Source organism: Mauremys reevesii, linkage group 4, assembly GCF_016161935.1.
Source record: "Mauremys reevesii isolate NIE-2019 linkage group 4, ASM1616193v1, whole genome shotgun sequence".
In the NCBI taxonomy this organism is placed as follows: Eukaryota; Metazoa; Chordata; order Testudines; family Geoemydidae; genus Mauremys; species Mauremys reevesii.
This window is the reverse complement of record NC_052626.1, coordinates 8843023-8862923: the sequence shown is the minus strand read 5'-3', so window position 1 is coordinate 8862923 and position 19901 is coordinate 8843023. Positions and strand designations below refer to the sequence as shown.

The following is a 19901-nucleotide window of genomic DNA, read 5'->3' as shown; positions in this document are numbered from 1 at the left end:
CTAGCAAAAATAGAGTGTGCTGAGCTCTGTGGGTAGGACTGGTTTGGGGCACAATAAGGGTGGGTGTTGATTATGAAGGGGGTTTTCCAGCGGGAAAGCTTTGGCCAATGGGAGCAGAGTTCACGTGGGCCCGTGTGGCGGGATCAGACGGTCATGCCCCTTTCCCTGCATTAGCCAGAATCTGATTGGTGGCCTTTAGCTGCACCATCATATGGCAGATCAAGTATCAGCGTGGATTGGATTTGTTCTTGAGGGTGTTGCTAATTAACCAGCAACCAACAGAGTTAAACATTCCAATGAATAGCCGATTTGCTAGTCAGGACAGCAGATGTACTCTGCATAAATTAGAACATTTGGCAAGGCTTGATTGGAACAATCAGACGTTGCTTGCCAATTGCAGTGCAGAGCCTAATTTACTAAAGCTGATCTGTTATATGCCAGCAGGATAAATATTGACAAAGTGTTTTAGAGTCTCAGATTATTCAATAACCTATTTAGAAGTCGTGGAGAGAACAGGTGGCTTAGTGCACTTGTCTTTCACCTCAGAGTGCCAGCCACCCCCCAGCATAAGTCTCAGGTAAAAGTAAAGGTGTTGTTCCCATTATAATCCCTATTTGTATACATCACACGGGCAAATGGCACAAAAACAGGACTTAGTGCAGCAACAGGAGCACACCCAGGCCTCTTGGGGTATGTCTACACTGCAGTTACAAACCCGCAGCTGGCCCATGCCAACTGACTTGGGCTGAGGGGCTGTTTAATTGCGGTGTAGACATTCGGGCTCGGGCCGGAGCCTGAACTCTGGGACCCTCCCCACAGACCGCGCCAAACGTCGACATCACAGTCAAGCTGCCCCTAGCCAAGCTCCATGCACCTGAGTCAGCTGCCGCAGGCAAGCCGTGGGTGTCTAATTGCAGTGTAGACATACCCCCAGCGTGTCACCAGAGCTCAGCTACTAGAAGCTGCTTGTAAATCTAGAGGAAGAATGGCTTGGTGGTTAGAGCTTTAGTTTGGAAGTTGCGGGGCTGGAGATCAGTTCCTTGCTCTGTATGGATTCCCCCTGTGATCCTGGGTAAGTCTCTTTGTGGTCTTAGTTCCCCAACTGTAAAAGTACTCTTCTACCTCACGGGGGATAAGTATTCTCCTCTGCAGCATGGGGTGCAGGGCACTGGCTTGGATCATCTGGGTATATCTCACTTAATCAATTCCCTGCCACTGGAGGAGGCTCAGGTATTGGTGCACCTCAGTCTCTCCTGTTCGCTGCCTGTATTAGTCTCTGAGGGATGTAATATATTGGTCTAATGGTGTAGTACTTTGGTTGTTGGCTGTGGTGGATGGTCTGATACACAGGTCAGGCTTGATGGTCTGCTGTTCCCTTCTGGCCTTAAACTCTATGATTGTGAGGTGTTCAGATGCCATGGCAACTGCTGGGAAAGATTTCTGGGTAAGAAGAATTCAATTGAACAACAGCCAGCAGTCCTCTTGGCTTCAAAATTCCTCTCTCCAGTGCCCCTGGAAGCCTCAGGGAGCTTTTCTAAACTGGAGCAGGTAGAGCCATCCAGTGTTCCTGCTTCCAAAGCGCAAGTGTGGAAAATCCCCCTCCACTATACACACAGGCTGGCACAAACCCCTCTTACTGATGGGCATCTCTAGCCCAGGTGAATTCTGCTGTTTGCGGTGGCCACGCTGAAGATGGGAATTTTGACACAAAGTGGAGATACTTATTTATTTGCATTTCAGCAGCACTGGGAGGCCCTAGCCGCCACCTTTTGTGCCAGGCATTGTGTGCACATATAATAAGAGAAAGTACTTGGTGGGGCAGGGAAGGCAAGAATGAAATGATCCTAGCTGGCATTACAAGGCAGCAGTGCCCATCGTTGTCAAGTGCTCTTTAGGATCTGCAGCAGAGGTTGGGGTCTGAAGCAGGATGATGTAGTGATATTATGGAGAGTCATAGGGACACCCCCCCTCCCGGTTGCCCTTTATGCACTGGAGAAAATGTGGAGGAACTTGAGGGACAGTTGGACTGGTGGGCAACGAAGGCTGGCATTAACAGCGGGGTGCAGGCTGGGCTGGATGGCTTGACAATAGGTATGGCAGGGCTGAGCTCAGAAGGGCCTTTTAGGCAAAGACAAATAGTTTTTGTCTGCAGTGAAGGAGCCAGTGGCGGGTTGTAAATGGGTGAGTGTGACGTAGTTGATGTGACTTCTCTGCATATTTCTATGCAGAAGGTGACTGGCTAGTGGTTATTACAAAGCCACACTTTGATCCCACACGTGGACACAAAGTGAAAGGGTGCCATGTGCTCAGAAATACACTTTTGCACTGGGAGATTTCCTTCCCCACTTGAGACACACACAAAGCACAGCAATGTGTCAGATTCCAGTGCTTTGCAAGGCACCTGTTGAGTTGGAAACGTATCCTTTTTTTTTTAAGCTCTCCCCAATCAGCAAAACAAACCTTACTTTGTAGCAACCGAGTGGGACTAACTTTGACCTGACAGGAGTGCCCTCTTCAGTTAGACAAGGGGTATTGAATCTCAAGGGTTAATCAACTTGACCTTTAGCGCACCAGCATAATTCCAAAGCATGCCAAGTTGGGTTTAGCAGTGCTTTTGTACAGCAGGATGCAATGCTCTGAGGACTAGGCCAGGATCGCCAAAAATCATTTAAGCTCTGACCATAAATAGAAGTCGTTCATTTGTGAATGACCGAGAACTGAGGCATCTTGGTAAATGCATCATGTTATTATGAGCTGTAATTCTAGGAGGAAGTGTTATTCAATATAGAAGCCAGAGGGAGGGGGAAATCCACATTATGAAGCTAATAAATACAAAAAAATAAGTGATTTAACAAAACATGTCATCAAGTGACAAGGTAGTTTTTCTTGCAAGCAGGTGCACTGCCATTTTAGAAATATTAAATCTTAAGAGGCTTGCGTTGCACAATAGATGGCAGCCTGAAAGCACGTTGATGTTTTCTGGCAGCATTTCAGATGCAAGGGTTTTTTTTATTATTTCTTTAAATCTTCCATCAGCAGGCAGGAAAGCAATGCCAAGTGAGAGGAATCAAATCTGGATTCAGCAGGGCTCATATTCAGGCGAAGGCTTCTTGCCAAACGCTATAAGGCCAAATCGGAAACCACCACGTTGAGTTCATTACAGCGGCTGCATAATCAAAAGGCTGCATCCAGGCAAAAAAAATTAATCCGTTTAATGCTTAGCTAAATTCTCGACTGTTGAAATAGATTTGAAAGAAAATTCATCTTAATCCCCTTTTCCTGGGGAGAAATCTCCCAAGTTCTCCCAAACGTCCAGGAGGGGGCAGGGATGATCCATCAGGCAGAGACGGGAGCGTCTTGCTCCATTGTCGTTCCCTATGACCGATCTTGCACTAGCTCCCATTTATTTCTAACGCTTTCTCCTGACGTAGCCATGCAGAGGGAGGAAAAAGCAAAAGCAGATTTTCCCCAAAACGGACAAAGAAGATGAAGGAAATGTGGTTAGGGGCAAAAGGTTTATTTCACTCCTCTTCATTTTACTAAGTGGGACCCGTTTGCCCAGCATTGTGGAGGACGGTGGGACCTGCAGCCAGGCACTTTCTTAATTAACAATACTCTTTATACCCGAAATCTCAGGCTGTGTGAGGGCCCAGTGCAAAGCCCACGGCATAGTGGAAAGGCTCCCATTAACTTTGGGCTATGGAGCAGCTACACAGAGTAAGGCCTGGTCTACACTAAGAATGGGGGTCGAACTAGGGTACGCAAATTCAGCTACGTGAATAGCGTAGCTGAATTCGAACTACCCTCGAACTAACCACGCACGAGGCCAGCCGCGCGAACCGCTCTCCGCTCTCCAGCTCCGACTCTGCTAACTCCAGCTGGAGTGAGTGAGGGAGTCGAACTGCTCGCTCGTTGAACTATCGCACTATGAGACAGATCCAGTTCGAGAAGTTCAACTCGAAAAGTCAACGCGCCAGTGTAGACCAAGGTAAAGTGTAGACTAGCCCTTAGCTGTAGGCTGCATCCTAAAGTCCTTTTCACTTGGCCATAGGCACATGAGACTGATGTTGCTGTCCCAAGAGCTTTGAATGGGTGAGCTCAGAGTAAAAACGAAAGAGCCCAAGGGAGAAGAGGGGCAAGAGGCCCTGCAGAACACAGATTAATGTCAACACAACCCCAAACAAAACATGTTGTAATAATTTTTCTGACAGAAAATACCAAAAAAAAAAAATTGGCAAAATTGACATTTTCCCGTGGACAACTGGATTTTATGGAAAGCACATTTTCTGCTGAAAAAAATATTTTGATGAAAAATTCCTGACCAGCTGTGCTGATTGTATTTCTAGGCATACACAAGATGCTGGTAATTGAGAGTCCTTGGATGTTGTGTGCTGCTCGCATTCCCCCTCCTTCGGCTTCCCCTCCAGCCTCTACCCTGCTGCTCCTGAATCCCAGATCCCACTGCTTCCCTTCCCACCTCGCAAGACAGCCCCACTGAGTTCCAGGCTGGGCCCTAACATTGGGATCCTGCCCTTCCCCCCCATACACCTCCGTCCCCAGCTATTTGCCCACTGAGCCCTAAAGCCATTTGTGAATTCTCAACAAAAACAGTCACCACCTCTTCCTACTGTACCCAGCAACTATGGCTACAAAGGGGGGAAAACACAAACCATGAGAACCTCCATACTCTCATACACAGCTAATAAGCGCCCACAGTACATCAGCTTCACCATAGCCAAAAACATATAGAGCCTCACCACAGGTGTAATTTGACTTCTATATTTGGGAGAGTAGAGGGGAGGTCAGGTCAATGGGGCAGCGCAGTGGGAGAGGTGGAGGGGGGGGAAATTCTGTGCCTGCCCACAAACCAATCTCTTTGAGTCTCCTTTCATAAGGTAGGTTTTCCATTCCTCAGATCATCCTAGTGGCCCTTCTCTGCACCTGTTCCAGTTTGAATTCATCTTTCTTAAACATGGGAGACCAGAATTGCACACACTGCTCCAGATGAGGTCTCACCAGTGCCTTGTATAATGACACTAACACTTCCCTGTCTCTACTGGAAATACCTCACCTGATGTACTCCAGGGCCACATTAGCCTTTTTCATGGCCGCATCACATTGACGGCTCATAGTCATCCTGAGATCAACCAATACACCCAGATCTTTCTCCTCCTCTATCGCTTCCAACTGATAGGTCCCCAGCAAAAATTCTCGTTGTTAGTCCCTAAATGCATGACTTTGCACTATTAAATTTCATCTCATTTCTATTACTCCAGTTTACAAGATCATCCAGATCTTGTATGATATTCTGGTCCTCCTCTGTATTGGCGATACCTCCCAACTTTGTGTCATCTGCAAATTTTATTAGCACACTCCCACTTTTTGTGCCACGGTCAGTAATAAAAATGTTAAATAAGATTGGTCCCAAGACCAATCTCTGAGGAACTCAACTAGTAACCTCCCTCTTGATCAATGGCTCTCAACCTTTCCAGGCTACTGTACCCCTTTCAGGAGTCTGATTTGTCTCGCGTACCCCCAAGTTACACTTCACTTAAAAACTACTTGCTTTCACAATCAGACATAAAAATACAAGTGTCACAGCACACTGTTATTGAAAAAATGCTTACTTTCTCACTTTTATCATAGAATTATAAAATAAATCAATTGGAACCATGATTGTTTTAGTTCTGGGTCAGATCTAGTGTGGCTCATGAGATTTTGGTGCTATCTCGAATCTGACCTTTTATTTCAATCTCATTCAGGATCCCATCATGTCCTTTCAATTCCAGCAGCCTCCTACTCTCTGGCTGCTCTGATAAGCACCTCTTTCCCCGCTTCTCTCCATTCAAAATGCATCTGCTAAACTCATCTTCCTGGCCCATCGCTCTGACTTTGTTTTTTAATCCATCTTCTGGCTGCCTCTTATCCACGTCTCTTCACAGCTCTGCCCTTCTCTACTTTTGTGTCTTATTGTGTTGCTCCCATCCCCCTCTGCTAATGATGCTAGCCTTGACTACCCTTTATCTGCTTCTTTTACAACCATATTCAAGCTTTTCCCCATAGTGCCCTGTGAAATATTCTGCAAGACCACTCCCCTCCTCCCTTAAATCCCTCTTTCCTCACCTTGTGCATTTGTGACGGGGTCCCCGGGATGCAACCTGGACTGTTGGACCACTGAGCCCTCCCAAACCTGCCAACTGGAGTGGCCTCTCGCACTGTGATGCTGATGTCAAGCTATGAACTTCTGATAGGCACTGCACTTACACAGCCATCCACAAGTAGAGACACACCCAACTGTGTTGCATGAATGATCTCCCAGCCACTCATGAACCTTCAATAGGGAGGCTCCAGCCAATTCCCCCCAGCTCCCCAGTCTTGCACCCCGGGACTGTACCATCTTGCACTGGTCACAAACCTGACCAGTTTAAGTTCATTACTTAGTTCGTTACTTCTTCATAGGAAAGTGACATGCACCAGCCTTTGTAACCTGAACAGAGGAGCACTTCAGAAAAACTCACTGGTAAGGATGAAACATTAAAATAAGTTTAACTACTGTGTAGCAGGGTGCTGGTGCAAAGGCACCTAATTAGCCCCTGCTCAGCCAGCCCCAGTCAGGGGAAATAGATTGGGGCTGGGAGAAGCCTGGTGCCTGGCCTTTAGAACTGGCTGCACCTGCGGGTTCAAGGGCTATAAAGGCTGGCTGGCAGCCAGAAGGAGGGGGAATGGCCAGGGGAAGGGCAGTCTCCAGGCTGAGGGCAGACTCGGTGTAGGAGAGGAGATTGTCAGGCCTGCGAGCTCTGTATATAGTATATCACTGGTGGTGGGAGAACAGGGTGTAAATAAAGCCCCGGGTGCTGTAGAACTAGAAGCCCCTCTGAGCTTTATTGGGGCATCCAGTGGGCCCCAGGAAGAGGGGCAGGCAGAGGACCTTGTTATATACAGAAAGATCAATCTTAAGTGATTCTAGGTGGTAAGCATAAGGGTCAGTGATAGTTACCTTCAGAAAATACAAAGTAAACATGCATTCTAAATCCTAAACTTTTAGTTTAAGCAAGAGTTGACTCTAACACCTTTTCTTACCCTGACAGATGGTACAAGCAGGTTACAGTTCCTCAATACACAGGCTAGACTCCCTTTCTAGCCTGGGACCAAATTTCCCCAGTTCAAAGCCTTTGTCTTCCAGATGTGATTCCAGGTGTTGAGCTGGGGGAAGAGGTCAGGAGAGGCCAAGTGATAATGTCACTTCCCCTCTTTTATACTTTCTTCCAGCTTGCTGGAAAGATCTTTGCTGTGATGTGGGGGTCATGCTGTCTCCATTGCATATGTGCCTTCTCTAAGGAACCTCTGGGATAGTGGATTCTTTTATTGATGGGGATTGGGGATTGGTCCTGCTTTGAGCAGGGGGTTGGACTAGATGACCTCCTGAGGTCTCTTCCAATCGTGACATTCTGTGATGAGCCATTAACACTGTCTGCCTATTGATGGCTACTCCTTTGTTGTAACTGAAAGGCTGGTTGTGCGTGTTCCCAAGCTCGCAACATATTTCAGTAATACATACAGCAATACTTTATAAGTTCACCTACCATGATAGTACATGCAATGCAAAGGGATATTAATGTTCAACAGATCAAGTCTTACAAAATGATACCTCACTAGGCATACTTTGTACAAAACCTATCATCATAATATCACAGCGGTGAATATGTGGGTTCCAGAGCGCCACTTTGAGGTACAGTGTGTCACAGCATTGTTTGGCTTCTTAGTCTTTGACCCTGCAAGCAGATCTATTCTGGCCAATCCCTGTGCCTATTGGAGCCCTATGGACTTCAGTAGAGCTCCTCGCAGGCATGAGAGTCCAGGGAGGTGAAACAGCTTTCAAGATTAGGGCCTTGTATGGTAAGTTTGTGTGGCAGGGACTGTCTCTTCCTCCTGTGTATGTGGATAGTGTCGAGCATAATTTGGATTCTCCTAAATCATAAATAATAATCAACTACCACACCAAAGCCTAGTCCTGAAATGGGCTTGAATCCCAAAACCCTAAACTGGATCCAACACGGCTGCTTCAGCTCATGTCAAGTTAAAATATTTGAAGAATTCTTCCAAATGCATCCACTCCAATGCAGTGCTCATGGATATCAGTGGAAAGATGCCCACTGACTTCTGTGCTCTTTGGATCAGGTCTCAGAATAGCAGCTGTATAATATTACCTAACAGACCCAGGAATTTTCTGAGCTGGCCCACACTTCAGTTTTAACTTGGTTCAGACCTTTGTAAACAATTCACACTAGATCAGAGAAAAGCATCTAAAAGACTGTCCTGAAGCCAACGTCTGGGCATGTTCACCACATCCTATGTAAAGAGCCTATCCTGTTAAGGAGGAAAGCTTGATATATAAGTTTGCCTGGAGCTATTGTAGATTTCATTTCACATGAGGAATCCACCCAAGAGATACCCAGCTTATTGTGGCAATTTTTCCATGGCAGATAACTTGTTCCTCGTTCCATGGCAGACAGCTCTTAACCCTTTATTCTACACCATTTCCCCAGTACCTCTGTGTTGTATGTCGGTATGGCCCAGAATCAGCACCCGATACTGCAGGAAGCTCAAGCTCCCCAGCTAGGAGATGTAACACTACTTTTAATGAAATATGAAAGCAAAAGGTTGGAAGAAAAACAGGCTGGCAGAGGTGGGGACTGGGGAGGTTACATTCTTTTGTCTTCGGAAGCAACAGCAGAGTGAGTTCGTATCTGGGATCTGAGCAACATGAGTTTATTCCTGACTCTGACCTGCTCTGTGATCTTGGATGAGTCATTTTACCTTCCAGTATCTTTGATTTCCCTCCAACCCATTGCCTTATCTACTTACTGTAAACTCCTTGGGGCAGAGACTGTCTGCTACTATGTGTCTGTACAGCGCCTAACGCAGTGGAACCCTCATCCCAGTCGAGACTTCTAGGTGCTACTGTGACACAAATAATACATGAGAGAGAAGAAAGGCAAACAGGAAGTGTTCAAAAATCTTTATTTTTAAGTGGATTCTGAAACTTCTGGGAATAATCTGAACTTTTGTCTTGACTACAAAACCTTCCAGAAATTGTTGAGCTTTGCACATCTCCTAGGAACACACTCATTGCTCAAATGCTTTCTTATTTAAAGCTCTACACAAAGGCTTCTTTGGCAAATAGTTCCCTTCATACCCACCCTCCCTTTTGTAGGCTACCAGGCCTCCTCGTTTGTATTGCTATATCAATTTTTGCAATAAGTTGTAGGTATGCTCAATGGGTTTCAAATGCCTTACATGTGATAGAGCCTAGGACATTACTATTTAATATAACTGACACCAAGTGCTACGTGTTAAATGCTTACAAAAAACAGGCTTTAAGGGTATGTCCTATAGTAGGAATTACCAAAGGTTGACAGTAAAAATTGCACATCCTACAGATTGCTCAAGAGCACAATGCAATATGTATGTAACAAAATATTTGCCATTATGTAAGCAATAGTATTCCCAGGCTGCATATATATAAATTAATTAATATCAGCAGAGGAAAATAATTAATAAACATTTAATTGCACATAGAGTCTATCTGTATAAACTCTGTGTGCAATTAAATGTTTATTAATTAATTATTTTCCTCTGCTGATACTAATTCCTGCTCTACACTCCAATTTTCCCTTTGTTCCCTATGTCAATATTAATGTGATAATTTATACTTATAGCACCTTCCAGCTGATGATCTTGAAGAGCTTTACAAACATTCAGGTCCTCATCCTGCAAACACTTACGCAGGTGTCTGACTTTGTTTGCATGAATAGTCCCATTGACTTCAATTGGGACCACTCTCAAGAGTGAAGTTACTCATGTGTTAAAGCGATGCAGTACTGGCACCCAAATAATTATACCTTCCAATGCCCCTGGACAGAAGGGAAGGGATATATAGGGATCACTTTACTGAAATGTAGTCACTTCTGGGGTGGAACACATTTACGTAACAATCCACAGAAACAGCATTTTAAGAATAAAGCAATTTAATAGCAAATAAGAATCCCATTTCTCTGGAAATCATGGGGGCAATTGTTGACAGGACAAGGGAGGTTGGCTAGAGGTCCCATGTATAATTTGGTCTCAGATGAGGATAGATCAAAACTGTGTTAGACCAGATGCACAACTATTTTCATATCAATGGGGATTAAATAGGTTAAATAATGTATTTGATACTGATTAGTCAAGAAATGGCTGCAGGATTGCAGGTGGTCAAATGTTTTGTAGCTCATTCAAACTGAACAGAAAAAAAAATTGTTCAGAGCTGAAATGTTGCAGGTTCTTATTCCCAGGTGTGGATTCTTGTCTTGTGCTATTTAAAACTGAATTGGCAAATTATTTACTTTTCTGCAGTAGCTACTGTGTATGTAAAATAATTATCAGACTCCAGATGCCATCTGGTGGTCAGATAAATCTTATTAATCCCTTATACTTTCTACTACAGTACCTTATATAATTCACGTTCATTAGAGAATCCTGCTAATAATATTTTCCTGGGATTATTAATGGCTTGAATCCTGGGAAACAATTTTCATGGGATGACTCTGGTGGAAAATATCACAGTTCATGGCTTATAATCACAGACTGTTTGAAAAAAAATCACATTGTTGATCCTTCTCGCCAGTGCATTCAATGTCCGAAAGCCAATATTTCCAACCAACAGAAGCAGGAAATTCTTAAATCTATTTTTTTTTAAATATTGCATGTCACGCTTGAAAAACTGCAATAGATTTAAAGCAATATTTAGTGACAAGCTTTAACAGGTTTAATACAAGTTGATTCAAACAGTTCTTTCTCTGACTCCTATCCAGTAAACAGCTTATACAGACCTATGGGATTGTAGGCAGGTGGCTAGACACCATAAATGACTGCTTCTTGGAGCAGCTAGTCCTGGAACCCACAAAGGGAGAGGCAATTCTTGATTTAATCCTAAATGGAATACAGGATCTGATCCAAGAGCTGAATATAGCTGAGCCGCTGAGTAATAGTCACCATAATATAATTAAATGTAACAACCTTGTTGGGTGGGGGGATACCAAAGAAGTCCACCAACTTCAGAAAGGGGAACTATGCAAAAATGAGGAAGCTAAAAAGAAATTTAAAAGGTACAAGTCACAAAAGTGATATGCCTGAAAGCTGCATGGAATCTTTTTAAAAACACCATAATAGTCTCAAATCAAATTTAAAAAAAAAAACATAGTAAGAGGACCAAAAAAGTGCCAACAACAAAATAAAAGATGCAGTTAGAGGCAAAAATGCATCCTTTAAAAACTGGAAGTCAAATCCTACTGAGGACAATAGAAAGGAGCATAAACTCTGTCAAGTCAAGTGTAAAGGTATAATTAGGCAATTATGATAAATGCAAAGTAATACATATTGGAAAACATAATCCAAATTATGCATACAAAATGATGGAATCGAAATTAGGGCTTGGTCTACAATATATACGTACTTCAGTATAACTACATCGCTCAGGGGTGTGAAAAATCCAGACCCCTGAGCAACGTTATGTCGATGAGAGAGCTTCTCCTGCCAACACAGCTGCCGCCTCTCGCAGAGGTAGAGCTATTAAACCAGTGGCTTAGGGTACGTTTACACTTACCGGGACGGTCGACGCGGCGAATTCGACTGCTCGGAGTTCGAACTATCGCGTCTGATCTAGACGCGATAGTTCGAACCCCGGAAGCGCTAGTTCGAACTCTGGTACTCCACCGCGGCAGGAGGAGTTGCCGGAGTCGACCTTGGAGCCGCGGAGTTCGCTTCCGCGGCGTCTGGACGGTAAGTAAGTCGAACTAGGGTAGTTCGAATTCAGCTACATTATTCACGTAGCTGAATTCGCGTACCCTAGTTCGACCCCCGAGCTTAGTGTAGACCAGGGCTTAGAGTTTCTTCACCAGAGGTGCTGCATTGGTGCAGCTGCACTGATGTAAGTTTGTAGTGTAGACCTGCCCTAGCTGTTAACACTCAAGAAAGAGATCTTGGGGTCATTGTGAATAGCTCTCTGAAAACAAATGCTCAATGTGCAGTGGCAGTCAAGAAAGCAAAGAGTGTTAGGAACTGTTAGCAAAGGGGTAGGTAATACAGAAAATAGCATAATGCCACTATATAAATCCATGGTACGCCCACATCTTGAACACTGTGTGCAGTTTTCTGGTCACCCCATCTCAAAAAAAAATTAAAATTGAAAAAGGTGCAGAGAAGGGCAACAAAAATGATTAAGGGCACAAACCACTTCTGTATGAGGAGTCATTAACAAGGCTGGAACTTTTCAGGTTGGAAAAGAGATTACTAAGAGGGAATATGATAGAGATCTACAAAATTGTGACTGGCGTGGAAAAAATGAATAAGGAAGTGTTATTTACTCCTTCACATAACACAAGAACCAGGAATCAGCCAATGAAATTAATAGGCAGCAAGTTTAAAACAAACAAAAGGAAGTATTTCTTCACACAAAGCACAGTCAACCTGTGGAACTCATTGCCAGGGGATGTTGTGAAGGCCAACTATAACTGAGTTAAAAGAATGAGATAAATTCATGGAAGATAGGTCCATTACGGGCTGCTAGCTAAGATGGTCAGGGATGCAACCCATGTTCTGTGTCCCTAAACCTCTGACTGCCAGAAGTGGGGATGGGATGACAGGGGATGGATCTCTTGATAATTGCCATGTTCGTTCATTCCCTCTGAAGCATTTGGCACTGGTCACCGATGGAAGACAGGTACCATTGGCCTGATCCAGTATGTCCATACTTATGTTCTTATCTTTATTTTCTTAATGGTGACCGGAAAGTCAGTGGAATACACCATGTCACAAAATCAATGTCTTTGAGTTAGAAAACATTAAATGTTTTGGCTTTTTCCTCAGCATTTTGGATCCACCCCTGCAAACGTGGTTCATGCGAGCAGATCCCTGAACCCATGTAGAGTTCCATTAAAGTCAATGGGGCTCTGCACAGGCTCAGGGGTCCCCGGCACAGACTAACTTGCAGGATTTGGTCTAGAGTCCTAGACTGACATTCTGGCTCCATTGAAGTTAACGGGAGTTTTGCCATTGATTTCAATGGGACCAGGATTTCCTGCCTCATCTCCTTTCCCATATAAACCTCTTAATAAAGTTAATGGGGCATGTGTGTGTAGGGCAAGTGTGTGAGTACTCATGATTAAAGTTAAGCACATTCTTAACTGCAATGCTGGATGGGGAAATGGCTGGTGTGTATAACCACCTGTTTCCTGTCACTGTTACTCTACCGCTTACTGCACTTGTCCTACCACACACACACACGCACACTAAGCTGGAAGTGCTTGGAGCACGGGCTGTCTCTTACAATGGGTTTGTACAGCACCTAGCACAATGGGGCCTCTTGGTGCAACAGTAATACAAATAATGATGTCATAAAAAATAATAACGTGGGGCCAAATGTGCCACTGACTGTTACAAACTTGGTTAAAAGTTGTGCTGTAGAAAGAGCCTCCTAGAGAAAGATTCTCCATCTCCGGAAGCCTTGTGCTCTAGTGCAATCACACATTATTAACCTTGAGGCAGGAATCACTGGTGAATTTCTGTGGTTTGTGCTATGCGGGAGGTCAGATTAGATTGTCAGAATGGTGCCTTTGGGGCTTAAAATCTATGAATCACAATTATCATAGAAGTATAGGACTGGAAGAGATCTCGAGAGGTCTTCTAGTCCAGTCCCCTGCACTCAAGGCAGGACTAAGTATTATCTAGACCATCCCTGACAGGTGTTTGACCTGCTCTTAAAATCCTCCAATGATGGAGATTCCACAACCTCCCTAGGTAATTTATTCCAGTCCTTACCCTGACAGTTAGGAAGTTTTTCATTAAGTCCAACCTAAACCTCCCTTGCTGCAGTTTAAGCTCATTGCTTCTTGTCCTATTCTCAGAGATTAAAGAGAGCAATTTTTCTCCCTCCTCCTTGTAACAACCTTTTATGTACTTGAAAACTGTTACCACATCCCCCCTCAGTCTTCTCTTCTGCAGACTAAACAAACCCATTTTTTTCCCAATCTTTCCTCACAAGTCTGTTTTCTAGACCGTTAATCATTTTTGTAGCTCTTCTCTGGAGTTTCTCCAATTTGTCCACATCTTTCCTGAAATGTGGTGCCCAAAACTGGACACAATTGAAATCTAATCAACATGGAGTAGAGTTGAAGAATTACTTCTCGTGTCTTGCTTACAACACTCCTGCTACTACATCCCAGAATGATGTTCGCTTCTTTTGCAACTGTGTTACACTGTTGACTCATATTTAGCTCATGACCCCAGCTGCCTTTCTGCAGTACTCCTTCCTAGGCAGTCATTTCCCATTTTGTATGTGTGCAACTGATTGTGCCTTACTAAGTGGAGTACTTTGCATTTGTCCTTATTGAATTTCATCCTATTTACTTCAAACCATTTCTCCAGTTTGTCTAGATCATTTTGAATTTTAATACTATCCTCTAGCACACTTGCAACCCCTCCCAGCTTGATATCGCCCGCAAACTTTATAAGTGTACTCTCTATGCCATTACAGTTGAACCCTGTTATGTCGCCGGCATAGGGGTTTGCCAAAAAGCCGCGAGTTAACTGATGATCGAGATAACCCCACCCCTGAACTCCCCTGCCCTCTCTCCAACACCCCCTCCCCGCCCCCTTACCACGCCGCCTGCACGTGGCTGGATCAGCGAGCGGGGCGGGGAAGGGGCGGCGGCCGTGGACGGGACCGGATCCGCAGCCAAAGAAGCGCGGGCGGGCGGCAGGCGGCGGGACCGGTAAGCGGGCGGGCGGCAGGCGGCGGGACCGGTAAGCGGGCCGGGCGGGCGGGCGGGCGGCAGGCGAAGCGGGACCGGGTAAGCGGGCCAGGCGGGCAGGCGGCGGCGGGACCGGGAAGCGGGCCGGGCGGGCGGGCGGCAGGCGGCGGGACTGGGTATGCGGGCCGGGCGGGGAAGCGGGCCGGGCGGGCGGGACCGGGAAGCGGGCCGGGCGGGCGGGCGGCAGGCGGCGGGGACCGGGAAGCGGGCCAGGCGGGCGGGCGCGGCGGGACCGGGAAGCGGGCCGGGCGGGCGGCAAACGGGACCGGGAAGCGGGGCCGGGCGGGCGCGGCGGGGACCGGGAAGCGGGGCTGGGCGGACAGGCGGGCGCGGCGGGGACCGGGTATGCGGGGCCGGGCGGGCGGGCGGCAGGCGAAGCGGGGACCGGGTAAGCGGGGCCGGGCGGGCGGGTACGCGGGGAACCGCGGGGCTGGGGAGCCGGGGAGCGGGCGGCTGGGGACACGGTGGGTCGGGGACGCGGGGAGCCGGGCGGCTGGGGATGCGGGGAGCGGGCGCCTGGGGACGCTGGGAGCGGGCGGCTGGGGACACGGTGGGTCGGGGACGCGGGGAGCCGGGCGGCTGGGGACGCAGGGAGCGGGCGGCTGGGGAACCGCACGGCTGGAGAGCCGGGGAGCGGGCGGCTGGGGACACGGTGGGTCGGGGACGCGGGGAGCCGGGCTCGAGATATTAGGGTTCGGCGAGATTAAAGAATCGACATAACGGATGAGAAACCCATAAGACAAAGAGGGAGTTTGGCGGTTCCACTTCTAAAACGTCGACTTAATAGGATTGGCAAGTTAACCGAGGTCGAGATAAATGGGTTCGACTGTATCTAAATCATTGATGAAGATATTGAACAGAACTAGACCCAGAACTGATCCCTGCAGGACCCCACTCGTTATGCCCTTGACTGTGAACCACTGATAACTACTCTCTGGGAACAATTTTCCAACCAGTTATTCACCCACCTATGTTGTATTTCCCTAGTTTGTGTATGAGAAGGTCATGTAAGAGTATCAAAAGCCTTATTAAAGTCAAGATAAACTTCATCTGCCACTTCCCCCCTACCCACAAGGTTTGTTACCTGTCAAAGAAAGCTATCAGCAACTCTAGTTGCTTCTCTGAGTGGAAAAAAAAATCCCTGGTTATACAATGAGCTATACTGTATGGCTGCTGAGTTGTTTAAAATCTTTGATTGCACCAGTGTAAATGTGGACATGCCGAGAGGAAAAATAAAATCAGGTAGCATATTCACTTCACATCTTTTTCAGAAGGTAAATAGGAGGAGTGCCCTGCATAATTCTGTGCTAGATCGTCACTATTATTTATGTAGGTCCTGAATTTCCAGGGTGTGTGCAGCAGTTCCCATGGATTTCAGCTGGACTTGTGGGTGCTCAGCACTACTCAGATCAGGCCCTGTTTGTATGTAAGGAAAGATAAGCCTGGCCCTAAAAAGCTTACAATGTTGCTTAATAACAAGATGCACGGGGTGATCAGATAAACCAGTCAGAGGTGGGGAGGGAGGATGAGGTGACAGTGATAGGAACATGATTTCACCTAGATGAGCAGTGCCGACAACATAGCTCACCACCTATGTAGCCGTTGTTAACAGGGAATATTCTGCAGACAATTCCATAGTGTCTAGTTCTAGGACCCTGCATCAGCTGTAGAGCTCTTTTGCTGACTCATCCGGGTAGCCAGATATTCTCTCCAACTCAAGAATATAAAAGGCAAGAGGGAAACAGGATCAGATGGGACCATACGGACAGCTATGCTTAAAGGAAGCTCATGTGGATGTTTGTGTGTGTTGCCATTTAAAGCCAAAAAAAATTTTTAAAAGCCCAGCTCTGATTTATGCCCGATCCAAAGGCCAAGGACCCGATCCAAAGCCCATTGAAGTCAGTGGAATAATTCTCATTGTCCTCACGGCACTTTGGATCAGGCCCCCAAAGTAAGTGGCCAGACTTTCAAAAATGCTCAGAAGAATGAGTGCCGAGGGGGAATAGTGGGTGGGCTCTAAGCACTTCTGCAAAGGTGGTCTGCAAAGCCAGTTGTGGAGGCTGGGCCATGAAAAAAACTGTCCCTGAGCACTTTTGAAATCTGGCCCTTCAAGTCCAAATTCTGACTTCGGTTTCGTGAGTGTAAACTGGAAGAATTGGTTTCAGTGGAGTTGTTCTGGATTTATGCTGGCATAAAGGAGATCAGAAACTGGCCTTAAATTATTAATAAAGCCCAAGAAACAGTAGAATTTAGATCATATTTCATGGGTGTTTCCTATATTAGGACTGGAGCAGAGTGGGACAACACCTGGCTGCTTTGACTTCTAAGGCAACCCAGAATCACCCCCTATAACCACTGGTCAGTATTACTCAGATTCCCACGCGTGACAGGCTTAGGCTGTGTCTACACTTAAAGTGAGACATGGCACAGCTGCTGTAGTGCTTCAGTGTAAGTACTACAGGGACAGGAGGGGTTCTCCCGTCGCTGTACTGAAGTCAGCTCCACAACAGGTGGTAGCTAGGTCGATGGAAGAATTCTTCCATTGTCCTAGCACCGTCTACACTGGGGATTAGGTCAGCTTAACTACGTCTCTCGGAGGTATGGATTTTTCACATCCCTGAGTGCCTTAGCTGGGTTGACCTAACTTTTCAATGGAGACCAGTCGCTAGACACCCATGTCATTGTGCCAGGCAAATGACAACAGATCTGCGTTGTGGTGATAAGTGATTTCCCCACTTGTATCTGAAAGTACTGGGTAGCCAATTTTTTCTGTTCCCCTGCTCTGGGAAGAGGAGAGGTTAGATTCACTAGCACATTCTGCCTACTTTTTACTGCTCGAGCAACTCCAGCCCATTCAGCTGGATTTACAGCAGCTTTGCACTGCAGGAACAACACAAAGCTGCCAGAACCTACTACTGAATCTGGCCCTAGGAAGGCTTTCTGGAGGGGTCAACATTAAAAATGACAGAGCAGCAGTTCTAGTAATGGGCCTAGAAATCGAAAACTAACTCAGTGAGATGATATCAGGGGTTAGCTCTTAGATGGTTTTTGTTCTGTGTTTGAACAATGGTGTTCTGGTCCATGACTGAGGGCTGCTACTGCACTACAAATGGTAATACCCCTGCAGCTTACTAGCGGGGATGATGTACTGGCAGTTTGGTGAGACCTTCTCTTGGTGTGCACAATGGGGGACAACCAGGGGCATGCCCCCCCCAATAATGTTGTTTGGGTACAACTCTCAGCCTGTCTTTTTAAATGGCACTCACAGATGAAGGTAGACGAACCAGCCATTTCCCCTTTCTCGACGACATTTGGTTTGCAAGTTTAACTGAGTTAGGTTCATCTATAAAGTACACAAAAGCTCTTTGTGTACATTGGTTCCCATAAGTGATGAAACAAAGAACAAACAATGTCTTGTAAGAATCAGCCATCAGTGGCATGCGCAGGAATTTAAATTTGACCCCTTTTGGAGGGGCACGTTCTGTGCCCCCGCCAAGGCCCGGGATGGAGGAAGCTCGCTCTCCCCTCCCCTCCTAGAGCTGGAGGATTCTGTGTCGCCAACGATTACTGGGAGGGCATGCCCGGATTGTCCCCCCTTGTGCACACCCCTGGAATCATCTATCCAGGGTCCTCTCCACGTACAATGAAGAAACTCCTAACCTGTGTCAGCTGCAGGAAGATAATGCTCTCTGATGTCACCCTACAAGAGAGAGACCAGGTGGGTGATGTAATATCTTTTATTGGACCAACTTCTGTTGGCGAGAGAGACGGCGTGAAACCTGTTTCCAACAGCTCTGCAGGGAAGCCCAAGGTGTGCTAGGACATAAACGCTATTGAAAATGCGATGCATCTGCCAAGTTGTGTAATTCACACTGATGCCCCTGCTCTGCACACTGCCCGGCATTAATTGTATTTGCTTGCAGGGAACGTAGAAGCTTGATGCTCACGCCGGTTCTTTGATGATTTTTGGAGAGAGCTGCCTACATTTTTCATGCGGTAAGCTCTGCGTGGGCGGACCCCTATGCCCATGCTGAGCTTGCTGCAAGATTCACGCCCCCGCCGGCTCACTGCCCCAGATGTTGGTGTGCCAGCTATATCCTTCCAAAAGAGTATTCAGAAAGGGCTGGTCCTGCGAGATGTTGAGCACTCTCAGCTCCCACTTACTTTGCAGGAAGCACTGAGCACTTTGCAGAATTTGGCTGATATAGCACAAAAAGAAAGAACAGAGCCTCTTCCGTGACATTTGGCTAAGTAATATTCTTCATGGTCTTATAAAGCACAAAAGCCGGATCCAAGGCATATGATCACAACGCTTTTGATTAAATTGGCTGAGGTCTGATGAGTTTTACCTAAAGCAAAAAACTTTAATCTGTGGTTGCTGACCTTGGGGAAATTAGCTATCTGAGTAATGCAATTCTCTAATTGAAAATAAGCCTCCTTCTGTGTATAGAGCAAAGATTATGAGGCAGTTTCACATCCTCATTATTTATATATGAATCTTGTTCTTTCCCACCTTGCAGATGAAGGCTTTAAACCATTGACTGAATCAGAAAAAAAAAATATTCCAGTGATGGAAGAACAATAAGTGCTCAGGTGTCTTCTCCTCCTCCTCCTCCTCTTCTCCTCATTGATTCCTAAAAAGGAGTCCTGAATTACAGTGAGAATTTGATGTGCAAGACCTGAGTAATTTTTGGCTGTCTGTCATTAGATTTATTAACAAAATCTATATGTTTACTTCACATCTTATAACACAATCACTAAATTTTTTGTCAGTGCCACTTCACTGTGGAGAAACTAAATGAAAGGAAGAATGCACTAGTGGGCAAGTGTTGGAGGGGATGCATTTCCTAGGTAATGTTCTGTCTGGGGTGTATGCCCTAAACAGGAAGTTGGTGAGGTAGAAGGGGAAAATCCCCTTCTGAAATGGTGAGGCCAGGGCTGCTAGTCTCACCTTGATGTACCCTGTTGGACTTGCACAAGGGCAAGAAGTTGAAGTGTCCGATGACTACAGCATTTTCTGCTCAGAGCAGAACGTACACATCCGGATTCACC

General features: G+C 46.1%; 1 long non-coding RNA gene across 1 annotated transcript; it reads left to right on the top strand.

Annotated features, from left to right (window-relative positions):
• Positions 1–924: 924 nt before the first annotated feature.
• Positions 925–17193, top strand: LOC120405370. The gene is made up of 3 exons (XR_005598527.1): positions 925–1072; positions 6460–6520; positions 17133–17193. It is a non-coding gene; the product is annotated as an uncharacterized LOC120405370 (long non-coding RNA).
• The last annotated feature ends 2708 nt before the right edge of the window (positions 17194–19901 follow it).